This window comes from Mauremys reevesii, linkage group 3, assembly GCF_016161935.1.
Source record: "Mauremys reevesii isolate NIE-2019 linkage group 3, ASM1616193v1, whole genome shotgun sequence".
NCBI lineage: Eukaryota > Metazoa > Chordata > Testudines > Geoemydidae > Mauremys > Mauremys reevesii.
The window spans coordinates 153,157,258-153,184,479 of record NC_052625.1 but is presented as its reverse complement, the minus strand read 5'-3'; the positions used below and the strand labels follow the sequence as shown (position 1 = coordinate 153,184,479).

The 27,222-nt window shown below is 43.0% G+C and overlaps 1 long non-coding RNA gene across 1 annotated transcript; it reads left to right on the top strand.

The window, feature by feature from the left end:
* Positions 1-1,283: 1,283 nt before the first annotated feature.
* LOC120400235 lies at positions 1,284-24,360 on the top strand. The gene is made up of 3 exons (XR_005595634.1): positions 1,284-1,324; positions 23,370-23,425; positions 24,272-24,360. It is a non-coding gene; the product is annotated as an uncharacterized LOC120400235 (long non-coding RNA).
* The last annotated feature ends 2,862 nt before the right edge of the window (positions 24,361-27,222 follow it).

Genomic DNA, 27,222 nt, shown 5'->3' with positions numbered 1-27,222 from the left:
ACAGATTTTTTTTTCTGTTCCAGAAAAATTGAGACATGTAGTATATTACACACAGGTATGGGATTAGAGTATATAGAGAACCTCACACAAGGTCAAATCCAAACGTTTTCACCCAGTTTTCCTGCAGTCTCTATTCTGACAGCTTCCCATTAACTTCAGTATAAGTTTGACTTAGTAAAGACCTGATGATTTTGCTCCTTATAAATACATTAAAATTAAAACTGATAGTATTGTGAGAACCAGTTAAAAGCCAACATTTGCGAAGCATTACCACACAGAGGCATGGGAGGTACAATTGTTATTTCCTGTTCAAAGTACTCTGTCATGCTCAAGTTCTAATTTCAGATACGTGAAAGTGAAATATCCTGTTTTTAAGCTAGGCAACAATCTTAGGGTGACCAGATGTCCTGATTTTATAGTGACAGTCCCAATTTTCAGGTCTTTTTCTTATATAGGCTCCTATTACCACCCCCCACCCATTGTCTGGAATTTTCACACTTGCTGTCTGGTCACCCTAAGCAATCTGCACAGCACGGCTGAGGTTGTTTGAGCTGAAGATCAACAAAACGCCCATAAATATTCACGACAATAAAAAATGGGATTTGTTTCACCTGTATCTGTGCCTCTTTTGTGGTCAGTTTCCATGGCTATGCTCTAACACAGGAGCTCACTGGTAGGAATGTTCCTAGAAACAATGTATTTTAAGTGTGTATTCACTGAAAGCAAATTCTGAACTGAAAATGTGAAGGTTCAAACCAGAAACTTGATTATTTGCTTGCAAATTCTTTGGAGCAGGGACTGTGCAGTACCTAGAACTATGGGGCCCTGATTCTGATTGGTGCTATGGCCGTATAAATATTAACAAGTTATCCAACCGTGGAACAGAAACAATACGAGGTGATCTAACCAGTATAGCTCCAATATCTGATATCACAACAAACTGCAGATAAATAATCTGAACACAACTAATTATATGTAGAAATTATTTAGCAAATAATTTTAAATAATGAACACATTTGAAAAGGTGGTAAACTCCTCTCAGACTATTTACAAACAGCAAAAATGCTAAATTTAATCAAATAAATTATTAGTTATTGTCATAAACAGTTAGTTAAGGGTTAAGGTTTGTGTTTACCTGTAAAGGGTTAACAAGCAGTACCTGTGAACACCTGACCAGAGGACCAATCAGGGACAAGATCATTTAAAATCTCTGTGGAGGGAAGCCTTTGTCTGTGTTCCTTGTTGGCTCTGTGTGCTCTCTTTGGCTCTAAGAGAGGCCAAACATGTCTCCAAGTTCTCCTGGAGTAGTTCCTACTATCCAATAGTGAGTATTAATTAGAAAGGCGGATTAGTCTTATAATTTGATTTCTACATTCACAATTGTGTGTTTGCTGGGGAATTCTTTATTCCTGATTGCTGTTACTTTGCTTTTACTGAGAAAGAAGGGGGAGGTTTATAAGTTAGACTCTGTGGATTGTTCCATCTTGGTATTACAGAGACAGTTTACTTTCTTTTTATTCTTTAATAAATCTTTTCTGTTATTTTTTAAAAAAAAAAAAAAAACTTCCCTCCACAGGGATTTTAAATTATCTTGTCCCTGATTGGTCCTCTGGTCAGGTGTTCACAGGTACTGCTTGTTAACCCTTTACAGGTAAACACAAACCTTAACCCTTAACTTAAGTGTTTATGACAGTTATGAATTTTTCATTCAGTCCTAGGGGTTAAATCAGAGGTCAGCAAACTATGGCCCGCTGGCCACATCCAGCCCGTGGCCGGCCCCCGAACTCTTGCCCTGGGAGGCTAGCCCCTGGCCCCTCCCCTGCTGTTCCCCCTCTCACACAGCCTCAGCTCGCCCCGCCACTGGCGCAATGCTCTGGGCGGTGGGGCTGTGAGCTCCTGGGGCAGCGCAGCTGCAGAGCCTGACCCAGTCTCTGTGCTGCGCAGTGGTGTGGCGGCGGCATGGCCTGGCTCCAGCCGGGCAGCACCGCTGTAGCGCTGCCAGCCACCGGTGCTCCAGGCAGCGCAGTAAGGGGGCAGGGAGTGTGTGGGGGGTGTTGGATAGAGAACAGGGGAGTTTGGGGGGTGGTCAGGGGGTGGGGGTGTGGCTAGGAGTCGGGGCAGTCAGAGGGGGGAACAGGGGGTTGAATGGGGGGCAGGGGTCCCGGGGGGCAGTCAGGAAGGAGGCGGGGTGGATGGGGCAGGGGTCCTTAGGGGGCCATCAGGAATGAGAGGAGGGGTTGGATTGAGCGGCAGGGGTCTGGGGGCGGTCAGGTGGGACAGGGGGGGTTGAATGGGGCAGGAGTCCTGGGGGGGTGGGCCACCACCCCCTCCCCTAACAATTTATGAAACCTGATGCGGCCCTCAGGCCAAAAAGTTTGCCCACCCCTGGGTTAGATGCTAGCCTTGTGTGTGTAACAGGACATGTATTTTTAGTATAGAATTTGGAGAGTGTGGTTAACTCAATAGGCCACAAGATGTCACTGATGTTTCAAACGACCATAGGTGAAACTGCATTATGAAATGTGAAGACTTTGCTTCATTAAAATCAATGACGAAACTCCCATGGACTTCAATGGGGTCAGGATAATCATCCAGTCTGATTCTGAATTTAATCTGTGCCATTGGATTGGGGTATTGCAGTGATCGAGATTAGATATGGGTGCTCATGTAAAGGTGTGGTTACATTCAGAAAAGCGACAAAAATTTCTCTCTGAAGCTCATCCTAACATGCTTGAGTTGGAAAATTTACTAAAGTGTTTTCTCATTAGATTTCCAGTGCTGCTTGGTTTTGTCTGGGTCACAAAAGCTGCTATCATTGCATTGTTAATATTCTCTCCTCCTTTACTGGATGTCAATTTAAAGGGAAGAGCAGTTTGAGGTGAAGAAAAAAAATGCTACTGAAACTTTTTTTTCAGTTTCAATAGATGACGCTAGGAGCAGTGCATCTTATAGTGTTTTCCCATGTGTTGCATGTATATTTATAAGTGTAGTGAAACTGCTGATTATTGACTATCTTAGGCTCATGTTACCATGGTACAACGTGTACTGCTTTCACTATAACAGCAATATCCAGTATTTTGACAGAAGAGCTCCAAGAAAAACCCAGGATGCAAAAAGAAACTGTATTCATGATTCAGCAGGAGACACATTTTTCTCTGAGATAGTATAGATTATGGGCTAGACCCCCCCACACACACTGGTATAAATCAGTGTAGTTCCATGGACTTAATTGGAAATAAGCCAGTGTACCCTCACTAATAAGATTCTGGCCCTTAATCTCCAAGTATCATGTTCGGCAGAAGGTATCAAAAATGCTTTCAGCTCAAAATAAAACTGAAGGAATTAAAGATTCCAAAATATAGTTGGTGAGGCATATTCACCCGCATATCAGGGATAATTTATGCTGCCTTCCTACATATAGCCTGCAGCGGCAATACGAGAGAACATTCTTCATTTCCTATTCCAAAGTGCTGTGTTTTATTGCTGTGTGCTACTAAAACAGCTGTCATACCTTGACAGCCCTTCAGTGAAAGTGCCAGTTGGGCAACAGAGAGAGACTTATTATTGACAGCTAGTGGTGAGTGCAATGCTTGCTTTATATAGCTATAAAGTGCTTTAGGAGCCTTCAGGATGAAAAGTGCTCTGCAACTGTACAATGTTATATTATCAACTAACACAGTGGGCCAGATCCTACTCTGTGGAGGTGTGGTGCTAGTCCCTGGCATAAAGCTGTCCTAAACCCTGCCCATCCGACCTTTAGAGGCTCCTCATGTCCTGCAAAGGAAGATCCTCGGGTGATACTGAACCACCACAGTGGGTTTTTTATAATGCCCTCCTCCCAGCTGCTGGTATTGGAGGTCATGGCTAGGGAAAGGAGGACATGGCTGGCATGTCCTTAAGTCCTGGTGATTCTTGGCTGCCAAAATAGCCCCTTGAGACCATTGGAGATGGCGATAGATTACAGCTGATCTGAAAATGCTCTAATTTGCACTGGGACGGGGCCAGGAGCAGGCAGTACTTACAGCTATATTTCAGCCATATGTAGTTATACACCCCTTCAACAAAATACTACAATTATCAATAATGAGGGAAGGGTGTGTACCTGTAAAGCCTCTAATTATGCAGCTCCGTCTCTCTCCTATTAGCAACGGTGGGCGAGGCCTGAAGGGTTTGGTTCATGTGGGCTACATGAAATAGATTTTGCTCAGAGAGACTGACATCAGACCAATCTGTTCTGATTGACATTCCTGAACCAACAAGAAACCTCCCCCTTCCAATAGGGCACTTTGCACCAGCCCCTTCCCCCCACAATTTCCCCATCTCCTTATTTATCTTATTTAGCCTATACCCAGTATGAGCTCGATTGACAAAGCACTTTTTTGCTGGTATAAACTGTCTGCGCAAGAAGGATTTGCTGGTGTTGCCATATTGACAAATCCTTTCCAGTGTAGACCAGGCCTCATGCTTCCCCTTCCCCCAGCCCATGCACAATCCACCCAAGGGGTCTTATGGGATGGCAGGAATCTGCTGTCCCCTTCTCACTCACGCAGACTAGGAAAGCAAGAGAGGGGAAATACTCTGCCACTGCTAGCTCTGCTTCTGAGCTGGCTACAGATACGGGCCCATAATTCCTAGCCAGGTAACAAGGGAAATCATAACCACCACCCTTTCCTCTCTGCTCCTCCCCCACACTGATCTCCCATATACACATTCTTCCCAGGGTCCCTTAGCAATCATGAAGTAAGGATTACATGTTCTCTCTTCCTTGGTGTGTAGTTGGCAGTTCTACCTGCACACCCAGCTCTGAAAATCACGGGATCAGAGGAGCTTCTCACATCAACGCAAGAGCTGCTCCTGCAGGCTCCAAAATCCCATGACCCACAATGAGTTGGTGAGCATAAGCAATTCTGCTATAGAAATCTTTTTAAGGGCTGGTCTACGTGGGTAAACACTGCTGCTTCCCCCAGAAACCGACCTATAGACAAGGGACAACAGTCCCTTCCAGGTAACCCTGTGAAGACCTGCTGGGGATTGACTGTCTTCTGCCCTCTGAAGAAACTGGGGGAGAGGAAATCAAAATATCAGCTCCCACCATACCCCAGAATCCATCTAAGTAATGGTCCAGATCCAGAACCTGAAGAAGGATGAGGTTAGGGCACCTGAAAGGAAGGCAAAAGTAAAAAGATGCTACATTCAAAAACATTTGAAGTCACAGATCACACTAGAAATCAACCCTACCCTGATTTCAGGTGGGCTTACAGTTCTCTAGATGAAGTTTAATACTAATGGGGATGAATGTAATTTCCCACTGGCATTTGTCATTTTTTTAAATTCTTTAGCAGCTTTTGTATCTTTGCATGCTTTGAAAAGATGGAAAATAATACCATAGTTAAAGTGAGTTTTAAGTCATTCTGTTGTGTAGAGTGTTTTTCTGCCGATGTGCTGGTTACCTAGGAAACTGCTGTAGGGTGGAATTTGGATAGATATGTTGTCAATAACTAATGTGACTTGTAAGTGGATTTTCAAGTGGTGGAAAGGGAATAAAATGTATTGAACAAGTAAATGCTTGAAATATGAGGATTGTGGGCCAGATTTTCTGACTCCTCAGGACTTAAATATGTGTCTAATTTGCATGTGCAAATATTAGCGTTATGCATGCAATCTGGTAGTTGAAATGACAAAAAATGCATTTGTGTGAACTGGTAAATGAACTGCACGTGCAATTGTGTGCACAAAGGGGGCATGCATCTACCCTAGATGTACAAGAGGAAAAGAACTGTACTGATGTTTTAAACAATATGCCCAGTGTATTCACATATAGTGTGGAGACTTTAAAAAACATGGCTGCCTGTTGTGTAGAGTTGAGCTGCAACATTGGGTGTTTAGAAAAAAATTCATTATTTAAAAAAATGTTATGAAGTATTTGATGATCTCAGGACCTGTCCATGAAGGTCTGTGGAGTCATTTATGTAAGGAAACATTATTGTTCATTGAATATTTTCAGGGAATTGTCCAAGTTTTCTAGTAGGCACTTGTAATATGTTAAAAGACATGAGACAGCAAATGGATGATTGAGGGAGTTTTAACAGGGGTTTTTATCTTCATAGCTATACTTTCAATCAGCAATCCATTCAAATATCTACCTATCTAAGGCAGCGATTCTCAAACTTATTTGATTGGGCCCTCGTTCTTTGTATCTGTAGTCATTTATGCCCCGCCTACTCCACAAATATACATATTGCCACAAGCTCTGAAGGAAAAGTGAAGAGAGTAGCTGCTGGCTGGGTGCCCAGCTCTGAAGGCAGCACTGTGCCAGCAGTCACATAATGGGTGGCGATTTGAGAAGTGATATTTGTCATCACTTTTCACAGCAAACTTAGCACCCCATTGCTACCGTTACTTCTGTCCTGCCGCCCTGGGTCTGACAGAGCCTCACTGCCTCCAGCTGAGGGATTGCAGGGGAAGGAGAGCCTGAGCCAGGCTGCCTCCCGGTGAGGGACTGTGGGGCGGGGGAGGATAGCCCAAACCTGGGCCGCCTCCTAGTAAGGGATAGTTCGAGATCTACTGCTCTAAGGTACTTATATGGCCCCCGTCGCCATGGTAGCTGAGTCCGTCGCAAACTTATTTATCTTCACAACCCCACTGTGAGGAAAGGAAGCACCATTAGCCCCCATCACAGGGGGGAGCTGCTCCATAGCACCCACTGCTAAGCCTTACATGGCTCTGAAGGGACTTCCAGGCTTGATCTACAATTTTTGGTCTTTTGCTTAGCATAGGGTGGTTCATGCTGTAAGCGCAGAGTGAGACTCTAAGTCTATACAGTTAAATAAATAAACAGACCTCAGAATTTGGCTCTCTGCACCTTTAAATAAACAAAACCTCAAAGGCAATGGGTTAGTTGCAGCACTTGAGGCAAGTCCCTGACCTGACCTGGCCTGGGGTTCTGAGGTACCACTGAAGAGCTCCTCCGCCTCAATCTGACCCATACTCCCTTGAGTAGAAGCAGGCAAGCCTTCTTAACTGGCCTGCTAGCTCCAGATTGGTTAGCAGCTTCTCCTGGCCCTTCTAGGCTTCTGGAGGATTAAATCTTGTTGGTAGCCCAGCCTGAGCAAGGTGGTGTCAGGGCACCAATGCCTCCAGTGGGGGCAGAAAAGGCCTGATAGATCACCCCTTTTTACAGAGAGAAAATGTAGGTACAGATTCTATAGTTTGAGTGGTGAGTGGCTGGAAAGGAGCTAATGAATGAGTGTTTCACTTGTCTTGAGTTGCCTGACATGGATGTAAGTGGCACAGAAACATTTTTTTGTTGGTTTCATTTCTGTGCCTGTAGTCACAGATCTCCCAACACTCCAGTGTCTTGGAAGATATGTGATGCCAGCAATTAGTGTCTGAAAGTGCACTGAACCACAACTTCCTGGAATTTCAGTTGCACAATACACTTAAATGAGCAAACGCAAACTTTTTGTAGCTCAATCTCGTTATGTCAGGTGTTGCCAGGCAAGGTTGTCACACTGTCTCAGTTTCTTTTTCCCAAGTATGTGAGCAAGTTTTGACTTTTGGAAAGACATGCCCTATTGTCAGTCTTGGGTTATGTAAGCGTAATGGGCCAGGTGGTAATATTATGCATAACTAATTATGCATGTCAGCTTACTTCTCTGTGGAAGCTCAGGCCAGAGCTCAGTCTTTTCAGGACTTTAATTAAATTAAAAAAAATTACACAGCATTAAACCACTGAGCATGACATATAAACATCTGCAGCCAGCGTTTGGAACACTCATGAAAACTTTTCTTGAACAACTATTATGTGGTAACTCTATTGGTGTTGCCTCCCCAGGCTTGCGCACTTTGATGCTATTACATAGGTATGCCTTGGCGCACACACGTGCACACACATACACATGAACACACATACACAGCCATGCTCCGTGTGATGCTTTTCGGGGCATCCACGGCTGTGACCCACTTTGGTGCCCCCTGCCTCCAGCCCAAGGGAGTCTTGCCTGCGCCCAGTGATGAGCTCCCAAAATCCTAAGAACCGGTTCCCTATCGGGTCCTCGGTGGCTCTTCGGTGTGGGGGGGGGCGGGAAGGAGAGTCTTCACTCGCTCCACGTTTTTGGCGGCATTTCGACGGCAGGTCCTTCACCTGGAGTGAGTGAAGACACACACCACCCCGCAGCCATCGAAGTGCTGCCGAAGACCCTGTAGGGAAACGCATGCTGAGTATAGTACAAGCCCCATGTGCCTGTCTTCCCCTCACACACCCATCCGACCCCAACCCACGTCCTGTCCCCAACTGCCCCCCTCAGAACCCGCAAGTTTCTTTCCCCCCCCCCCCACCGGCGTAGCAGCAGGAGCCTAGGGCTCCAGGGGCTATTTAAAGGGCCGGGGATCCCCTGCTTCTACTGCCCCGGCCCTTTAAATAGCCATCGGAGCCCTAGGGAAGCAGTGGGACTCTGGCAGCTATTTAAAGGACCGGGGCAGCAGAGGCAGCTGGAGCCCCAGCCCTTTAAATAGCCCCTGGAGCCCCCTGCTATCCCAGGGCTCTGCGGGCTATTTAAAGGGCCCGTGGCTCCCCTGCTTCTACCGCCCTGGCCCTTTAAATAGCTGCCAGAGCCCTGGGGAAGCAGCAGGACTCTGGCAGCTATTTAAAGGACCGGGGCAGCAGAGGCAACGGGAACCCTGGCCCTTTAAATAGCTCCTGGAGCCGCCCCTATTTAAAGGGCCCACGGCTCCCCTGCTTCTACCGCCCCGGCCCTTTAATAGCCGCTGGAGCCCTGGAGTAGTAGCGGGGCTCTGGCGGCTATTTAAAGGGCCAGGGTGGTAGAAGCAGCAGGAGCCCCGGACTTTTTAAATAGCCCTCAGAGTCCTGCAGCCCTACCCCAGGGCTCCAGCAGTGGGGCTCTGGTGGCAATTTAAAGGGCCTGGTGGGTATGCTACCCATGCTACCCTTTGTAGATAAATACCATGAAAGTAGTGTATTAGTTGTAGTGAGTTTGTCAGGTCTGAGGCAGAACTTGCTTTTAAATCGTGAACCTCCAGCCAGCTGGCACCCATGGGCCACCATGTCACACTCCCTTTTGATCTGTTCCTGGAGAGGAATTCTCAGTCCCTTCAGCATGACATCAGAAGTACATGTGTGTCACCTGGTTTCCTCAGAGTGAGAGAATGACAGCCCCACAGTTCCCCTCCAAACTTCGCGAATCCTCCTCAGCAAAGTGGTCTGAAGATCCTCAAAGCCAGCAGCAACCATTCCAGTCCCATCCAGTCTGTAGTCTGGATCCAGTGGCACAGGCTCTGAGATGCAGCTCTCACAGCAGATACATCTTAGCCCTGCATTGTTCAGCTGCTGAGTCCGTGGGTCTGTGTCTAATTCTCCCTATTTATAACCTTCTCCCTATGGAGCTCCAGTTGGCTCAGCTCTCAGATGATGCATATGTGGAACCTGTTCTGCTGCCCTGTTTGCCCTTAATGGAAACTCTCTGCATAGTTCGGAGACAGCTGCTGAGCGGGTCCAATAACTACCACTCTCCCCACTTCTCTAGATGCCTCTTGGCCGTTCTAACTAAGTGTCCTACGCTGTGCTCTGCCAGTGTGTAGAAACACACAGGATTCAACAAATCCATATCTCTTCCCCACTGCTTCTCTCTCAAAATAATAATGAATTAATTTATTATTATAATAAATTGCAGCAGTGTAAGCGTGTGAGTTACACAGATTTTTTTCGTGTAGAGGCAGCTTGGGGAGAGAAGGAGCTGTGTGAGCAGCAGGAGTGTTTGCTGTTTGCACTGGCCTCTGATTAGAGTCAAATCTTGAGGTAGAGTTGCTCTCTGGGAACAGGGCATTGATGTTAGGCTTAAATTCCTGGCTGAAGGGATTGCCCTGCTTGCTGTTTGACTGTCTCATTTCATGACTGGCATATGTGTGTAAATATTCTTACAGTATATGCACACTGCGCATCACTGATTTCTCCTCCACTGGAAGGCCAACCTGAAAGGCCCCAGACATCTGCTGCCACTCAGCATAGGGATGACACTGGTGTCAAAAGAAGCAGAACAATATTTTGAATATCTCACCCATTGTTTATATCTAAACAGCTACTTATGGCCATGATACATTCAATGGGTGTTTTCACTTTTTAACAGCATTTAAATCAGAGAAGGGCCTGAGCCAAAATTCTGGAACATAGCTGAACTTTGAAATAGTTCCAAACTTCACAGCTGGCCCCTCTCTGCATAAACTGAGCTGAACGAGTGCCCTGGATCTGAAACCACCACCACCACCACCACCTTGAAAATTTTCAGATCTGGATCCAGACTTTCCACTTGGGGCCCATCTGTAATCTGTACAGGATGTGCAATGATTGGGAGTCTATATGTTTAATAATGAACTGCTTCAATATTTTTAATGTACATGCTTCACACATGTTGCAAGAAACATCTCATCCTGCTTTTGTAATTCCCAGCAGCAGTAAGCACTAATATATTAAACAACGGCAGATGATGGTAAGTATATCAACAGTCACAATTTTCAGTGTGTGTTTAAAGTTTAATTTATCAGTAGTACAAATTCTGAGAAAGGAACTTGGGGAGTATTGCTGCTATGATTAGATACGTGTACTGAGACTTGTGCTATAGCCCAAGATATATGATTCCTGAACATTCCTCCTACTGTGAACCATCATTTTTACCTAGATTATGTGAGGCATGTACTTTGGAGAAGGAGATTAACATAATTTGGACTATAGGGACCACTCTAATTTGTTAGTGGTCAAGAAAACCAGAACGTAGAGTGAGTCTTTGCTCATGGAATTCAAGCCTACTTCTAATTTGATTGCATACATACGAACACATTCATATTGACCCACAAACAAGGGACTGTAATAAAACGTCAATCAACCACAGAGTTATGTTCAAGTTGCCTCCAGAAACAAAAATATCCATTCTGTAAGTCACTCTGCCCTGAGTCTTTAAATTCAATAAATGGTCTAATTAATCATTTGTGTGAATGGAAAAAGATTTGAGTTAATGTAAAAGTAGCCAGCTTGAGATATCAAACATAAATTTACACATAGTCACAGACTGGGTCAACAAACGTGTCCCAGAGTTCTCTTACATGTCCATTATCTTTGGACTTCCCACACGGAATAGGGTTTGTGTGAGTGTGTGTGTGTGTGTGTATTTACATAATTTATGTAAATAAGTCTGGCCTTAAATACACACACACACACACACACACACACACACACACACACACACACACACACACACACACACACACACACACACAAATAATCTCATGGGGAGATGCACACATGCACACACATTGTATATGGATGTAAATCCCAGAGCTTAGGTCTGGTGTACACTAAATAGTTAGGTCAACCCAGCTACATTTCTCGGGGTTGTGAAAAATACACACCCCTGAGCAATGTAGTTAAGCTGATCTGGTGTAGACAGGGCTAGGTCAGTGGAAGAATCTTCTGTTAACTCTAGCTACCTCCTCTCAGGGTGGTACATTGCCTATGCCAATGGGAGAACCCCTCTCATCTGCATAGGCAGTATCTACTCTGAAGAGATACAGTGGCGTAGCTGTGCCACTGTAACATTTCAAATGTAGACTGGCTCTTAGAGGGACGGAATGCTCTGCTCCCTCTATAGGGACAAGGGGAAAAGCCAGCTCTGGCCAGCCTCATTTACATAAATGATTATGTTGCATGCCCATAGTTCCACATCCTGTGTTTTGTTGTTTTAATTAGAATTTGTCTCTGTACTGATTGTATAAATGATAACAGATTGTGACTGTAACTGTACGCATGAAAGGACACAGAAATGGTGTAAGATATGGTCTGGAGTATACAGACAGTAAACTATTGCTGGGGAGGGCGGGACCCTGGGCAGAAGGGGAGGGGCCAAGGGCTAAGCTCCCTCAACAGGCATTTCATGTGCTGCCCATGATGCTGATGTTGCAGAACTGGACCAGTGAGCTGTGCGTCACAGTGGGACTTGGCCGTGCAGACTTTACTGGAGTAGAGCAGCCAAGCAGAGAAGAACTTGACTCCCACTGAGTCTATCTGACCTCATAAGTGGGATTTTTAAATGGGTGAACTAAGAGTTCCAGAGTTTAACAAGCCAGATAATTAATAATTGGAACTTTGGTACTGATCATCCTGCTGACATACTGACTGGGTTTTGTTACTTTTACTGCATGCAAATATAGATAAATGGTTGTCATGTTTTTATTCTCCTTCTTCCCTGCCTCAAAAAGAAGAGAAATTATTTGTGTTCCATATACCCAAAAACGACTGAGTTCTGCAAGTGGGAAGGAACCTGCAAAAGGGACTTGGGAGGTTTTATTCTAAGCTCCCTGCAAGTAAAAATGAGGCTCTGAGTGGGGGCTTGAGCCATTGTTTCTTTTATTTTAGAATAGGACCTCCAGACAGATTGAACACCAGCTTTGTGCTGCCCTTGGCACCTTGCAGAACAGTTAATATATATATTCAATGCAAATATTTTGTTAAGGTTTTTAACATGAGAGCTTGACATAGTTAATGTTAGACACGGACGTGCAGCTTGGTGCTAGAGTATCAAGTCTTTCCTTCAGAGATCCTTTATGACTCTGATCCCACAGAATATACATCCTCACTGCATCTAGTCGAAGCAGCAAGTAGTCACTGCTGAATCAATTGTCCATTAGTGCAATTTGCGGTTGTTGTGGTTTATTTCTTTGTTTTTGTAAGGATTTGTCCGTGTTCTAGAAATCCCCAATTAGACTGAAAAGTTCAAATGAACACAAAGGTTGGGTGTCGTGCATGCTGTTAGAATATAGATATGCAGGCCTGCCTGTAAAGGCCTATACTTTAAGAACTTAGGTGTATTTTTATCACTTAGCTAGTTACAAGGGTATAAAAACAAAGAATCAAAATCACAGTCTGCCTGTATATGGGCCTTCTCTCACTAGGATAGTCTGAGGCCTTGTTCTTAGGCTAAGGCCTTTGGCTAAGCAGCAGGGACAGCCATAAGCTGGGAAGTGTATGGTCTGATCCTCACATTCCAAACCAGTCACATTGACATAATCTGGTTAGGAAGACAATCCTGTCCTAATAGTGCCCATCACCACCAGACAAAGAAACAGATCTTAAGGTGGTTAAGGAAGACTTAATTTGATAGCATCCTGTCTGGCAAGAAATCATTTATCAATGGTTGTGGTTGTGAAACCCTCATTTCTGTATGGTTTTATCTTAAGGGACCCCATTTTTCTATTGTTAATCTGTCTGGTTCTCTAATTGTTTCTGTCTGCTGTATAATTAATTTTGCTAGGTGTAAGTTAATTAGGGTAGTGGGATGTAATTGGTTAGAGAATTATGTTACAATATGTTAGGATTGGTTAGTTACATTTCAGTAAAATGATTGGTTAAGATATAGCTTAAAATATTGCTATATAAACTGGGGTCAAACAGGAAGTGGCGGGGAAGGGAAATTGGAATCATGTTTGCTAAGGCAGGGGAATGGGAATAGGGAACAGGGACAAGGACACAGGCAAGGCTCTGCAGTGTCAGAGCCGGGAAGGGGGACATGGGGTAAACGCTCTGCGGCGTCGGAGCCGGGAAGGGGGACGCAGGGTAAAAGCTCTTCGGCGTCAGAGCTGGGAATGGAACACTGGGGAATAGACTCTATTGCATATAGAGATAAACCCGACTGGTGTGAAGGGCTTCGGAATATGCTTGCTTGGAAACTCACCCCAATAAACGTCGCATTGTCTGCGCTTCAGACTTCCGGTCTTCTGCTTTCTGTCTGCATGACAAGAACTAGGGGAGAGGGTGAAGGGCAAGCCCTCCAACACGTGCTGTTAATATAACCTTAGACTGAGCTTCTCCATATAAACAAGAGAAGGGGAGATGAACACTTCCCGCATTCAATGCAGATTAAAAATGGTTCCCCATGTAACACTTATCGAATACTTGAGTCATTTTTTATTTTGTTTTTCATTTGAACAGGCTGTGATGTTCTGCTTATTTTATTGCTGTCCCTCTAATAAACCAGTTTTGCCGAGAAGCGACTTGATTTACTTTGTGGTGAGGACTATCAAGTTACAGTTCATTAATGTTTTTATGGTTTTATTATTCAGCAGCACTTTTTATTTTTTCTTTCTTCCTGAATATTCGTTAACTTGCAAACACCTCTGAGTGCTCGTAATTGTAAGACTTGCATTGTGTACAGCAAGTGGCACTTAAAGCAATTGGATATCCACAGATATTAAAATATGTTTTATTAGCTTCTTTCACAAGCACAACATGCCCAAAGCCATAGTAAAGGACACATGCTCAAACTACACATTGACTAGCAGCAGCCCTCAGTGCTGCCAGTACAGAGTAATTACTCCCACAGCTAGTCCTCCTAGTTTAGATTAGCTCTCTCAGTTCTTGCTGCTTGATAATGGCTTCCAGCTGAAGAATGGTCCTCAGGTTACTAGTGTTCTCTATCTCCAAGTAAAAACTGCCTTTCAGATGCTTCATGGTGAATGTAATTTAAATTATTTTGCATTGTATGTAGGCGTCTATAGCCAATTATGGACTAACGTTCCTCTCTTCCCTAAATCTAATTCCTTTTAAGGTTGAAAGCTCCAGGAATTCACATTTGACTAAATTACAATGCACTGTATGAACAAAAGAAACAATGATCTGTAGGAATTAGCTTAAAATTGTTTCCAGTAATGTATTTCAGCTTCTCCATCATGATTTATAAAAGCAACAAAGAATCCTGTGGCACCTTATAGACTAACAGACGTTTTGCAGCATGAGAGCTTTGAATAATGACCTTCCCACTTTCTCAAGTGGTGGTGTGTTGGGGGCAGGTTTTATATATATATGCAAGCAAGCAGCAGAGATAACGAGATAGTAGGGTTCAGGAGGGGAGGAGGGCCCTGTTCTTGAGGTTGGAAAGAAAAAGGAAGGAGGAGAAACTCTGTAATTGCTTGCTTCAATTCATCTTTGCTTAATCCTGTTTGTGATGATGGTGTCAAATGATGCAGATGAACTGAGCAACAGCAGTCTTCTTGAGTTTCTCTTTTTTGTTTGAAGTTTTTTTTTTTTAAGATCTGCAGCAGTGTGGTGTGGGTTGTGTGTGGCCAGGAGGTTGTGTTTTCATATTTGCCTTTTTGTTTATCCTATTGCCTAATTATATCCCTTTTTTTTTTCCCCTCCTTTTCCTTAGTGTACATAGCAGAGGGGCATTGCTGGTATATGATGGCATATATATTGATGGCAACATTGGGTGGATTGGTGGTGGGTGTGTGTGGTGATGTGATGGTGTTAGTGTGAGTGATGTTGTTGTGTGTGATGGTGTTGTGGGGCATCGAGGGTTGTAGGTTTTGGCATGGTTTTGTGTTGTTGGAGCTGAGATGGTGTGTTGTGTTGGCGTGTGTGCAGTGTGGTGTGAAGTTAGGTTGTGTTGCAGGTTTGTCTGGGCTGCCTGTGGCCTGCCTGGCAAGGTGTGGGCCTGATGATGTGGGATGGTGGGTAGATGGATGATGCATGATTGGAGGGGTTTTAGCTGGGGGGTGGGTGGTGGGGGCCAGTTGTAGGACTGTATGTGATTTCTTGTGTTTTCTTGCTTTGTTCTTTTCTTGGGTTTCTTCTGCTGGCTGTCTGTACTGCTCTTTCTCTGGATCTGTCTCCTTGCTGTCTTGTTGAATTTGCTCGGTGTTGTTTGTAGTTGGTGGGTGTCTTCTGGGTTTTGTAGCAGATGGTGTTGTCTGGTGGCTGCTGACTGTGGATGAGATTGTGGGCGGATGTGGTGGGATGAGGATGGAAGGCTGGTGGGCAAGGGTAGGCATAAGTGGTGGAGGTGAGGGGTATGGATATATATAATACACAAAGAATATACAAAAAATATAATACACAAAAACCTCTGAACACCTACACACACTCAAGCACAAAACAAGGGAGCAGAAACAAAAGACTTCAGCCACAAAAAAAACTTCAGGAAAAAACTTCCTGCTCAGACTGCTGAGAGACTTCAAACATCAATGAATAAACAATTCATAGCAGATCATTGTGAATTACAGAAAATTTCACCAGCTTCTCCTCCCTTTGTTTTCACAACAACTGCTGTAGAACAGGGCCTCATCCTCCTGATTTGAACTACTCGTTATCTCTAAGCTTTTTTTTGCTTGCTATATATAAGCCCCCTGAATTTTTCCACACACCACTTGAGAAAGTGGGTATTTCACCCCACGCTCATCATGCTGTGAAAAACTTAGTCTATAATAGGCCACATACAGGATTGTTGCTTTTACAGATCCAGACTAAGACTAACACCTTATTTAATAACCCATAAGAAGTCACTTTATTATAATTATAGGGAGGAATTTAAATAAATATTCATCTTCACCTCTGGATTTCCCAGTGTCTCCTGTTTTCTAAGTATTCGTCCTTTACACTGGACTCCTCTCCTGGTGGAGATTTCCTTTTGCTTTGTCCCCTTCCGCAGACTTTTACCAGAAGGCAAAGCAACCTGGGCCATGGAAAGCTGCCATTCGTTATTATAATAATGACATGTAAATAGTCTCCATGCCCAGCTTCTCCTGTAAGTATAATTTTACATGTGATCTTTACCAGGACAAAGCTACATGTTATTAAGGCATCACACACAGAAGTACATATTAGTTTGCTTAGAAATGTCCATCTCCATCACTGAAGATTTGCAACCATAGTAACCCATTCCATATGATCCTCTGCTTAGCTCTTTGTGGATGAACAGTCCTTTTGATCCACCCTGGCTGCCACACCATCTGGCCATGATCTTCATTTTCTGCCTAATGTTCTTCTACCATCAGCCCTCACTTCCAGTCTCCATAAACATGCATTACCCTCTGAACCTCTTAAAATGTGCCCTGTAAATAAATTGAATCTTTCTGTTCATATGATCTCTATGTAGCATTTGCTAAATTCCAATCATCTCCAGTATTTTTTGTTGGTTACGTAGTCTCTCTACGATGTTTTCAGAACTCTTCTATAACTCCCTAATTTGAAGAATTGTAGTTTCTTTATTATTAATTGTTTGAATGTACATGTTTCACAGCTGTACTGTAACAGACCAAATGTAAAGTTAACACAGAACAAATGCATAACTAGCAGCACATAATTACTCAAGCTGGATATGGCCCAGTACATCCGGCTAACCACAGGAGAGGCTTCAGTAGTGAGTTAGTTGGGGTGTTTATTGCTCAGCCATTAACTGTTATCCCACTCCATTCTAAATTGTAAAAAAGCTCCCTCACATGGAATAGAGTAACTCATGAATGTTAAGTCTAAATTTTTATTACTAAAGCACTGAGTGCTAGGATAGAGTCTAATTAGGACAGGGCATCTGAAACATCATCTGCGTTCATCCTTGTTTGCTTTTCTTCAGAAACATTCAGCTTTCTACATAGAATGAAAGGGTCAGATATGACCGTGATCTGCAAAATCATCAAGAGACTGGAGAATGACTGCACTGTCAGTTAAGATTTACTTGGGGAATAATATGGCAGTACAGCTATCTCTAAATATATGAACTCCACAATTCAATGACTGACTACACTGCTCCATGTCTGCTTGTATCTGAAATTCTCCATCTCCCTTTTGACTAGGTTTATTCTACAGAACAAATGTCTACTGCCAGCATTGTGAATTTACTCCATAGTCAAATCAACATTTGTGTAAAGAAATTGCACCTGAATTGCTTATCACACCTTAACTGCTCCTCAGCCTGAGTCTTTACATTCTTATTTTCAAATTAGTTTCATTCTCAAACACCCCATTGCTATCCAACTGTTCGTGTCCTTTCAGCAGCTTATATATCCCACTGACCTATTTTTCTAGGTTCCAATGGGCCACATCTTAAAACTATTTCTTCATAATGTGCACCTCAAACCCGTCAGTGAATTGTGCTGCTCTCTCCTGTACCCATTCTAGCTCAACCTTTTATAACCAGGTTTGCCAAATTGAATACACTGGTTCATCCTAATGTAGCCTTATTAGTGCCAAAATATCTGTCAAATTACCGGAAAATGTTAATAGCTTCATGTTAGCTTGTTTGCTTTTTTTTTAACACTACTGTCAAATATTGTAGAGACAGATTTAGTGATTTATGTCTGACCATCCCCAAATCCTTTTCCTGATTATTTTCTCCACTGTGCTGACTTGTCAGTTATTTCTATGATGATTTTTGTTCCCTATTTTCATTGTTACTTATGGGCCCATAAATAATATTGTACAGGCATCTGTCATCTGTCCAAGAATGATATTAAAAAAACCTGTCTAGGCAGGTATGCATTTGAACAGATCTATCTTTCCATTTATAATCAGGTTTACAAAGCCTGAGAAACTAGAAAGACTTTACACAAGTCCTTCCTGTCTCCTAGGTGAAGATAATATTACATATCCTACCATTAAAGATGGGGTGGGGTGGGGTGGGGTGGGAGGAAGAGGAGGGAGGGTTTCAAAGAGGAAATAAAGTATAAGACTAGTATGAAACACCTTGCACTAGATTATGTCTTCAGGCACAGCCCTGAGTAACAGGGTGGTATCTGTCCCAGATACAGCTCAGAGAAGGATTATGCTTCAGATGGAGGTTTTTACTATGATGCTATTGCAAGGCCTGACAGCTTTGACCAAACCTCACTAGACTATGCAGGCATGGGAGCTCCTAGGAGTGGAATGCTATCGCAGAATACATAGGGAAATGTTTGCTGAATAACTGACATCATCAGAGGAACAGCTTTGTCTTGGTAAATTTTGTGAAGAATCCTGGGAATGTTACCCTAAGGCAACCTCTGCCTCCAACTTGAGCAATAAAAACCAACCAGATGAAAAACAGAGGAAAAAGCTTCTTCTGAAAGGGTTTTACCCCCACACTACTTGATTCACGATACATAGGGAATCCTTTGAATTGCAGCATTTACCGGATCAAATGCTTCTTAGGGGTTCCTACATGGAAATGGGTCATGAGCCATTAGGCCTCAAATAAGGGACAGCCCTTAAAATGCAGGCAGGATGGCCCCTGTTGTAATAACTGAGATAATATAACACCCCTTAGAGGCCCCCCTATATTAGGCAGTACCGTGGAGCTCAGAGTAGACCTGTGGCAGAGTGTAGTGGTCCCTCACACTTGAGTAGGGAGGGAGGCCACTGAAGTTGCTGAATTTTGTACAGTTCTTGTTAATAGTCCCATTGCTATGCCCTGTGTGAGCGATGCCCTCTGTTCCCCATGCATGACCTCCTCCATTGTTTTACAGTATGAGTCTGAAACCACATTGTAACAGAGGCCTTTATCAGCTTTAATAAAGTTGGCACCTACTTTGAGTGACTTAGGGTAACATAAAATGGTATGAAAAATTAGACCTGGGATCAGCCAAACCCCAGGCCTGAACACCCCGTAACTGTGTGAAAGGAGGGAGAGATGTTCCAACTCTGATTTAAGGCCTCTTCTCTATGAAGTGAAACCTCAGCTCTAAGCATTTCTAAACCTGGGAGCCTTGAAAATATGCCTCTGTGTTTTACAGCTCAGACCCATTGCTATTCAAAGTCTATTCATTCTATTTATATTGAACTAATCTTTCCCAAATGTGGTCAGCTCCATTGGCTGAAGCTTCTAGACCTACAGCAGTTTCTCTGGATTCATACTTCATGAGTTACCGTCCCAGCTCACAAGACATACCAAGGCTCCCAGCATCCCTTGAGCATTTGTCATTCCTCATTACAAAGAGGACACAGATGTCCCATATACAAGCAGTCACCAAACTTTTTCCCAGTTACAAGCAATGAAAATCATGGCAAAAAGCATCACAAACATGTTTTATAGTAATCTGAGTTAGGCCTCAATCCATCATAAGCATGACCTTACTGGGTCAGACCAATGGTCTGTGTAGGCCAGTCTCTTGTCTTCTGATGCTTCTGGCAGTCAGAGGTTTAGGGACACCCAGACATGGGGTGCATCCCTTACCATCTTGCTAATAGCCATTGATGGATCTGTACTCCATGAACTTTTCTAATTCTTTTTTGAACTCAGTTATACTTTTGACCTTCAATACATCCCCTTACAAGTTACACAGGCCTTAATCTGATTGTTAAGATTTCTGGGGCTGGAATTGTATTTGACTCTTAGTTTGCATGCAGCTCAGCACAGCAGATCCTGGTTGAGGTCTCTAGGTGTTGACATAATACAAATAATGACAGCTGCTGAGGAAACAAGATCAATAATTGATTAAATTTTTGAAAATTTTAGTTTCCCTTTTTCATTGATTTTGGTTTCGGAGATTTTTTTCCAACCAGTTCATCAAACAGTAAAATAATTACACTTTTACTGTAAATCATACCAATATGTCTAATGTGCCAGGCCTCTGAACATTTTTAAATATATCTTAGGTGGTACAAAGATACATGATTTGTTACTTTCTCAGTTATCGCTTCTTTTTTTCATTGAATCCTTATAGTTCTTTCATATGCCAACAAAAAAATATCCCAGCCTCCCCATAAATGATATCCTAAAATATTTGGGGATGTGGTAGGACCATCTGGCTTCCAGGACCTGATTGCCATATACAGTCCTGGGGGCCCCATCAGCGAATGTTCTTAAACACCGTCCTGTACAGTATTAAGGGCTAGTCTCTTAAGTTTCTCGGTTATGTTTATACAATAGTTCACCTGTTCTACTGTTAACCCAGCCACCAATGGTTATCCATCCATGCCCACCTATATGTACATATCCTCACACACTGTTTCCAGTCATTTCCCCACCTAACCACCCTGTTCTCTGTTCACCTGCCCGATCACATCTAGAACAGTAAACACACCTCAGCTGCTAACTCACCTCCCAAAGGAAACATTCTCTAATGAGAGATACTCTGGACAGTCATTTAAAACATAAAGGATGGCAATCATGCTGCCCATGCCAGTTGTGAGAACCACTCTTCCTTATATACCATCTATAGTACTTAACAGGAAGACAGAGAACCAAGAGCAAAAAGCAAATGGTTAGAAAGAAGGACAAAACAAGGTGATTCTTCAAACAAATTAATCCCTTTTTTGTGTTAAGGACATCTTGTACACTGCAGTTTTCAACTTTCTTCCTGGCAGCACTCGTATGTATTATGTTTCTTCTGTAAGAGACATGCAAAAAGTGTTTGTTGTAAAATCTACTATTATGTTCTGTTTAAATTTACTTTTACAAACCTATAAATTATAGGCCATTCCTTTCTGGAGGGTTGAAAAAACATTGATTTTTTTGTTTCTAACATTGCATATTGGGGCAACTTGGACTAAAAAGGAAACAATTTAACATTTAACTGAAGAAAACGTACATCTGTGGAAAGTCTATAATTTTTCATTGACATATCTATATATTTCTCTAAATTTCTGCCACATCTGTTACAGTGGGTAGCTTTGTGCTTTTCGATATAAATCGTTGGTGAGATTAATGTTAGCAATAACTTTCAGAGGAAATTGAGGAAACAGTAACACTGGCTAATAAAGAGGAAAAAATATGAAAAAGTAGAAACAGAGTATATTTTATGCAATTGCCGTGTACTCTGCTATCTAGTGAAACTGTGCTTTAAAACTGCAATGAACGCATTGCAGTATTATAAATCATGTCAGATAAATAGCACTTTCATAAAGATACCTCTTATAATAGAAGAAAGGCCAATAATATTCAGAGTTATCCTTAACCCTGAACTTTTCTTTACTTACATCTTTGAATACCTGCCTATCACCATCATGGCCATTGCCACCTTTTCATCTTAATCGTGATATTGCCTCTGTTGAATTCCTTACTCATGCCTTCATCTCTTTTCATTTTGACTATTACAGATCCCTTTTTGCTATTCAGCCTAGATCCTTACCAGGGAAGCATTAGGGAGTCCAGAATGTTGAGTCCAGACTATTTTCTTCTTATTAAAAGTAGGAACATATCACTTCCAGCCCACCTCGTCTGCAGTGAGGCTGTATTCATCTCGGATTCCAATTCAAAATTATCCTCCTGGTGTTCAGGATTCACCATGGACTCAGTCAACAACTATATGACCTGATAAGAATGGCCATATTGGGTCAGACCAAAGGTACACTTAGCTAGGGTGACCATACAGCAAGTGTAAAAAATCGGGATGGTGGTAGGGGGTAATAGATGTCTATATAAGAAAATGCCCCCAAAATCGGGACTATCCCTATAAAATCAGGACATCTGGTCACCCTACACTTAGCCCAGTATCCTGTCTTCTGACAGTGGCCAATGCCAGGTTCTTCAGCAGGAATGAACAGAACATGTAATGAATGAACAGATAACTGGTGACTTTCAGTGGTGTCAGTTTTAAACCTAAGATTGTGTCTACACTAGCATTTTTCTAAAACTTTCCTGGTATGGCACCATTACCAGTACAGCTACACAATGCTACCAGGAGCAGAAGTGCTATGACATGCCACCTCCCACCATTGTTTAATCACTATGTCAGATCCTATATTGGTTTACGATGGGTTCACTTTTTCAAGACTATTTTAGCAACCTTGAGAGCTAGAAAACATGAAGTGAAGGATCAGATTTTGGAGAACAATTCTGTGGCAAGCAGTGCAGTTTACAGCAGACTTGCAGAATAGATGAGGCCCTGGATAGAGAGTATAAATATACTGCAGCAACTAACCTTTCTGGGCTGTATCTGAACAATAAGTCACAATATTATTGCAATTTCTGAGTAGAAAACAATGCCAAGATTTTTAAAAACAATAGCCTAAAGTCTGACTCCTACATCCTTATTCAGGCATTTCAACAATCTGACTTACAAAAGCACTGAGCAGCCAGCAGGTCCCTTTGACTTCCAAATAAATGGAAGACACTCGTCACTTTTAAAAATCAGACTGTTCATTTAGGTGCCTAAATATGGATTTGAGATTATGCTGCTATTTTTGAAAATAGAGAGATTTCATTGAGAGGTGAAGGTTCTCAGCACCTTACAGGATTAGGCTCTAACTTCTTAGTATGGTTCTGAGCACTGCTATTGCTGGTATCAGTAATAGCTCTAATCAATCCATTCATATTCTTTATTCTTTTTGTTGTGGCCAGTTAGTTATATGAAGCTAGGAAAGCTGTGCCTGAGATTGTCTGAAGAAAAGTTTTGGGGAAGGTAATTCAATCTAAAGCTCCCTAACCTGGCTTCCTCTTCTTGACTAGATGATCAAATAGCTGACTGTGGGCTTTTCTGGAGCTCTTCCATCTATTTGGTAGAGAGCCAGGGTAGGCCGCATCCATAAAGGAGACAGTAAATCAGGTTTGAAACAATGTGAACTTATTTCAGTTTTATCCGTTTTGGCGATATGACTTGGAAAATATGTATATTCACAGATTTCAGCCTCTGAAGAGGAAAGATCTTCTGACTCCAGCACACCCAGGCTTCAGAGGTAGACATTTCATCGATATATTTCTGAAGATCACTAATCGCATTTCTAACACAATAGATGGAGATTATAATTTTTGTTTAACCTAGCATTTCTGAACTTAGTCAACCATACTCTTCCTAAAACTGAGAGCTGCTGTGCTAACCAGTGACTCCAAAAACTGGCTTGCTGGGTGCTTGAAGAATTGTCTAGAGCAGTGTTTCTCAACCTTTTTGATACCAGGAACTGGTTTGGTGCCTTTCTATACTGTTTCAGGAAAATCTCAGGGACCAGCATTGGTCCATGGATTGGTCACTGAGAAACACTGGTCTAGAGAAGATTTTCATAAGCCATATTCTAACATTATAGTGCATAACAACTGGGGCACCTCAGTGATTATTTCTTTTTTTGTCTGTTTTTCTGTTTTCTCTTATCCATTGTAACAGGGTGCTGGCCAGGAGGTCCTGAGCCAGCCCTCTGTTTGCCCTGCTCCAGTTAAGAAGCATTAATTGTTGCTGGCTGAGTATGCCACACCTAATTGATAGACAGGAAGTACTTGCGGGCCTCATTAGCCAGGGGGCTATGTAGGGCTGGCAGGCAGGCAGGAAGGGGCGGGGATGGAGATAGGAAAGGGAGGAGCCAAGTGCTGTGTGTCCCTGCTGGCTGGAGAAGCTAGCTGTCTCCCAGGTTGCTAGTTTGGAGTAGTCTGTAAATAGAAGGCGGTGGGAGCTGACTTGGTAAATAAAAGGCACTGGTGATTGCTCCCAGAAGAGGTCTCTGTCTGATTTGTGGGCGCAGGGGTCCTGTAGAGTGAGGGTGAATAGGAGAACCTCATTACATCCATCTTTTGTTCGTAACTTTCCATTTCAGAGTGATTTCTTCTCTTTGTGTATGCACACTGATGACAGAGGACTGTAATGCAGCCCTAGATTAGCAACAACCTGCAGTCTGACTTGAACAAGCTGGAAGGATGATTCTTCTGTGCTGACTTGTGTTTAAATAAAGTGAAAATCAAAACCACAGGGCTTTGGTTCCTTTCCAAATCACACTAAGGAACAGACTGCTTCATTAAAGATTAAAATAGCTGTTGGCAACAAGAGATAGACCTGCACCAGAGCCCCAGATCCAATCACTCCTACACTTTGTGACTTGATCCCGTCTCTAACAGTAATCTCTGGGGAAAGGTTAAACTGTTTAAATACCTTGGGATATAGCACAACCCCTCTAGTAGTTTTAGCAAACCTGTGAACTGTATTCCCTCAAAGGTGGGGACCAAGGTTGGGGGAACTGTGAAAGTCAAGAAAGAGTCTGGACACATTATCAAGAACGCAGGTTGCTACCAGTAGCTCTCTAACAATCATCTGTCTTGGAATATTGTGCATGAAAATACATCTGAAGTACTATTATTAATTTGCATTGCCATACTGCCTAGAAGCCAGGGCCATTGTTGTTCTAAACATTATACAAACATATGACCAGAAGACCTCTCCAGCCCAAAAGAGCTTACACTATAAGTTGAAAACAAGAGACAACAGATACATATGACAAACAGATGTGGGGGAGCACAAGGTAATAATGAAATGTTTATAATCAGCATGATAAGCAATGGTCACAGCACACCAGCTGCCAACTCATCAGGTGGGATGGGAAAAGATAAAGTATTGTATGATGAAATCTGCTGGTTTGTACTTTCCTGTTAACTTAATCATGCATCATTGCCACCTCAACAATTAACTTAAATGGACAACTTAATTGAATGGGGGCAGCAACACAGGTGCTACCAAGTATACCCTATGTGGAAACTTACTATAGTTCAGATTTAAAACAGTTTCATTTATAAGCCTATGTTTTCTGTTGCCCAGCGCTATCAGAAATATTCTGTCTTGGGGCTAAAGTCTCCCATGTTTAGATTTTGCCAAAAGTGAATTTGCGGGGGGGTTAAAACTTTAAGGAAAATCCCTTCAGCCATTTCTGTGTTGCAGGAATTAAATTATATATACTTTTCTTCCTTCACACCAATAATGGAAGAACCAATGATCTTTGAAATTTCAAGTTTGACTTTTAACTAGTCCTTATGGAGGAGTCTGTCCAAGAATAAGGTCTTATTTATATAAACACCTGGTTCACAGCAAGCAGGAGTGTTAATCTGTCCTGCCCTAGTCTCCCCCCATTGATTATACACTTGGACCCTGCTGTAACTCACTAGAAGTTCTGTGGTTTGCTTTGATCTGCTCTGAAACTACTTGAACTGAGTATTCATACAGACAAGTCCCAAGTTTGAAAATATTTGTGTGAAATTAACAATGTTAGGAAGAGTTAGAAAATCACTTCCCATAGGAGAAGTTCACCATGGGTTTGTCTACATAGCAAGTTAGTGTGCAGCAAGCGTGGGTGTGACTCTACGCTGCACAAGCTTGCCACACACTACCTGGCCGTGTGGACCCTGCTACCATGCAAAGTTCCATAGCTGACATGCTCATCCAAGTGTGCTGTGGAATTTATAGCGTATGGTAGCACGGTCCACATGGCCAGTTACTGTCTGGCAAGGTAGTGCCCGGTTGAGTCATACTCTGCCTTGCTGCACATTAACATGCCGTGTAGAGGAGCCATAAGACTGCAATTTTAGATACGATTTTTTCAGAGCTGCACATTTTCAGTACATGAGATGCTGCTTCACACCTCTTAGCTAGGAATTGAGCACTTGGCAAGCAACTGAGCAAAATCCACTTGGCTCAGTGAACAATTTTAGTCCCATGCCTTTAGACCAATGCTTCCATCTCATTATTCAGAGGGGAAGGAAGCAAAACCCAGCCCAGCTGGAGATTGTTGTATCAAAGGAGAGAGCCTCAAGTTACATGCTCCCCATCAACTTTCCCTGGGAGCCTGTGGGTCCTTCTAGAACAATTCTGTCTAGTCAAGGCCCCACAGATTAGGAGGGCAAATTCTTGAGGAATAGTTTAAAAACCTTAAGGCTGTATTAGCAACATAGGACCTGCTTGTGCCCCCACAGACTCATAGGGACGAGTGCCCTCTGCATTTGGACTTTCCCCTCCCAATGCGGCTCAGCTGCCTCTGCAGCATCATCCCCTCCTTCCCCTAGATCCTCTGAAGGGTTTTTGGTGGCTCCAATGAATGATGGAGGAAGAGGTGTCACTGACACGTCTGAATACAGCTCAGCGTCCCCCTATTCTTGATAAGGCATCTGCCACAACATTTTCTTTTCCCTTGATGTGGGTTATTTCTATGTCCTACTCCTGTAGCGCCAGACTCCAACGTAGTAGTCTCAAATTGGTCCCTTTGGCCTGGTGCAACCATATTAGTGGGGCATGAATCAGTGTTCATGTCGCACTCGGCATCAGTATTTGGCCCAGGCTGGGGAAGCTAATGATCCAACCAGTGGACCAAATTCTGTGATGAATCCTGGTCATGTGCCACCTGAGGCACATTGCACATACACTTAAAAGAAGCAGGGAATGGTCCTTTAGAACCTTAAATTTGCTATTATACAGATAAAGCTTAAGTTGTTTAATAACCCAAACTCGGACATAACATTCCCCCTCAACGACATCATAACTCTGTCAGATGGGATGCAGCTGTTTACTCAAGAAGGAAATGGGGGGCCTCTTGTCCCCTTCCCCAGCCTGCCCTGGCACTGCGCCTAGCCCAATATTAGAACCCTCAGTGCACTGCACAAAGGGTTTGCGGAAATTGGGGCTAACTGAAACTGGCGCGTCAGACAAAGCCTCCTTTATGTTCTTGAAGCCTTTCTTACAGGCCTCTGTCCATATCACCCCGTCTAGCTTCCCCTTTTTTGTAAGGTC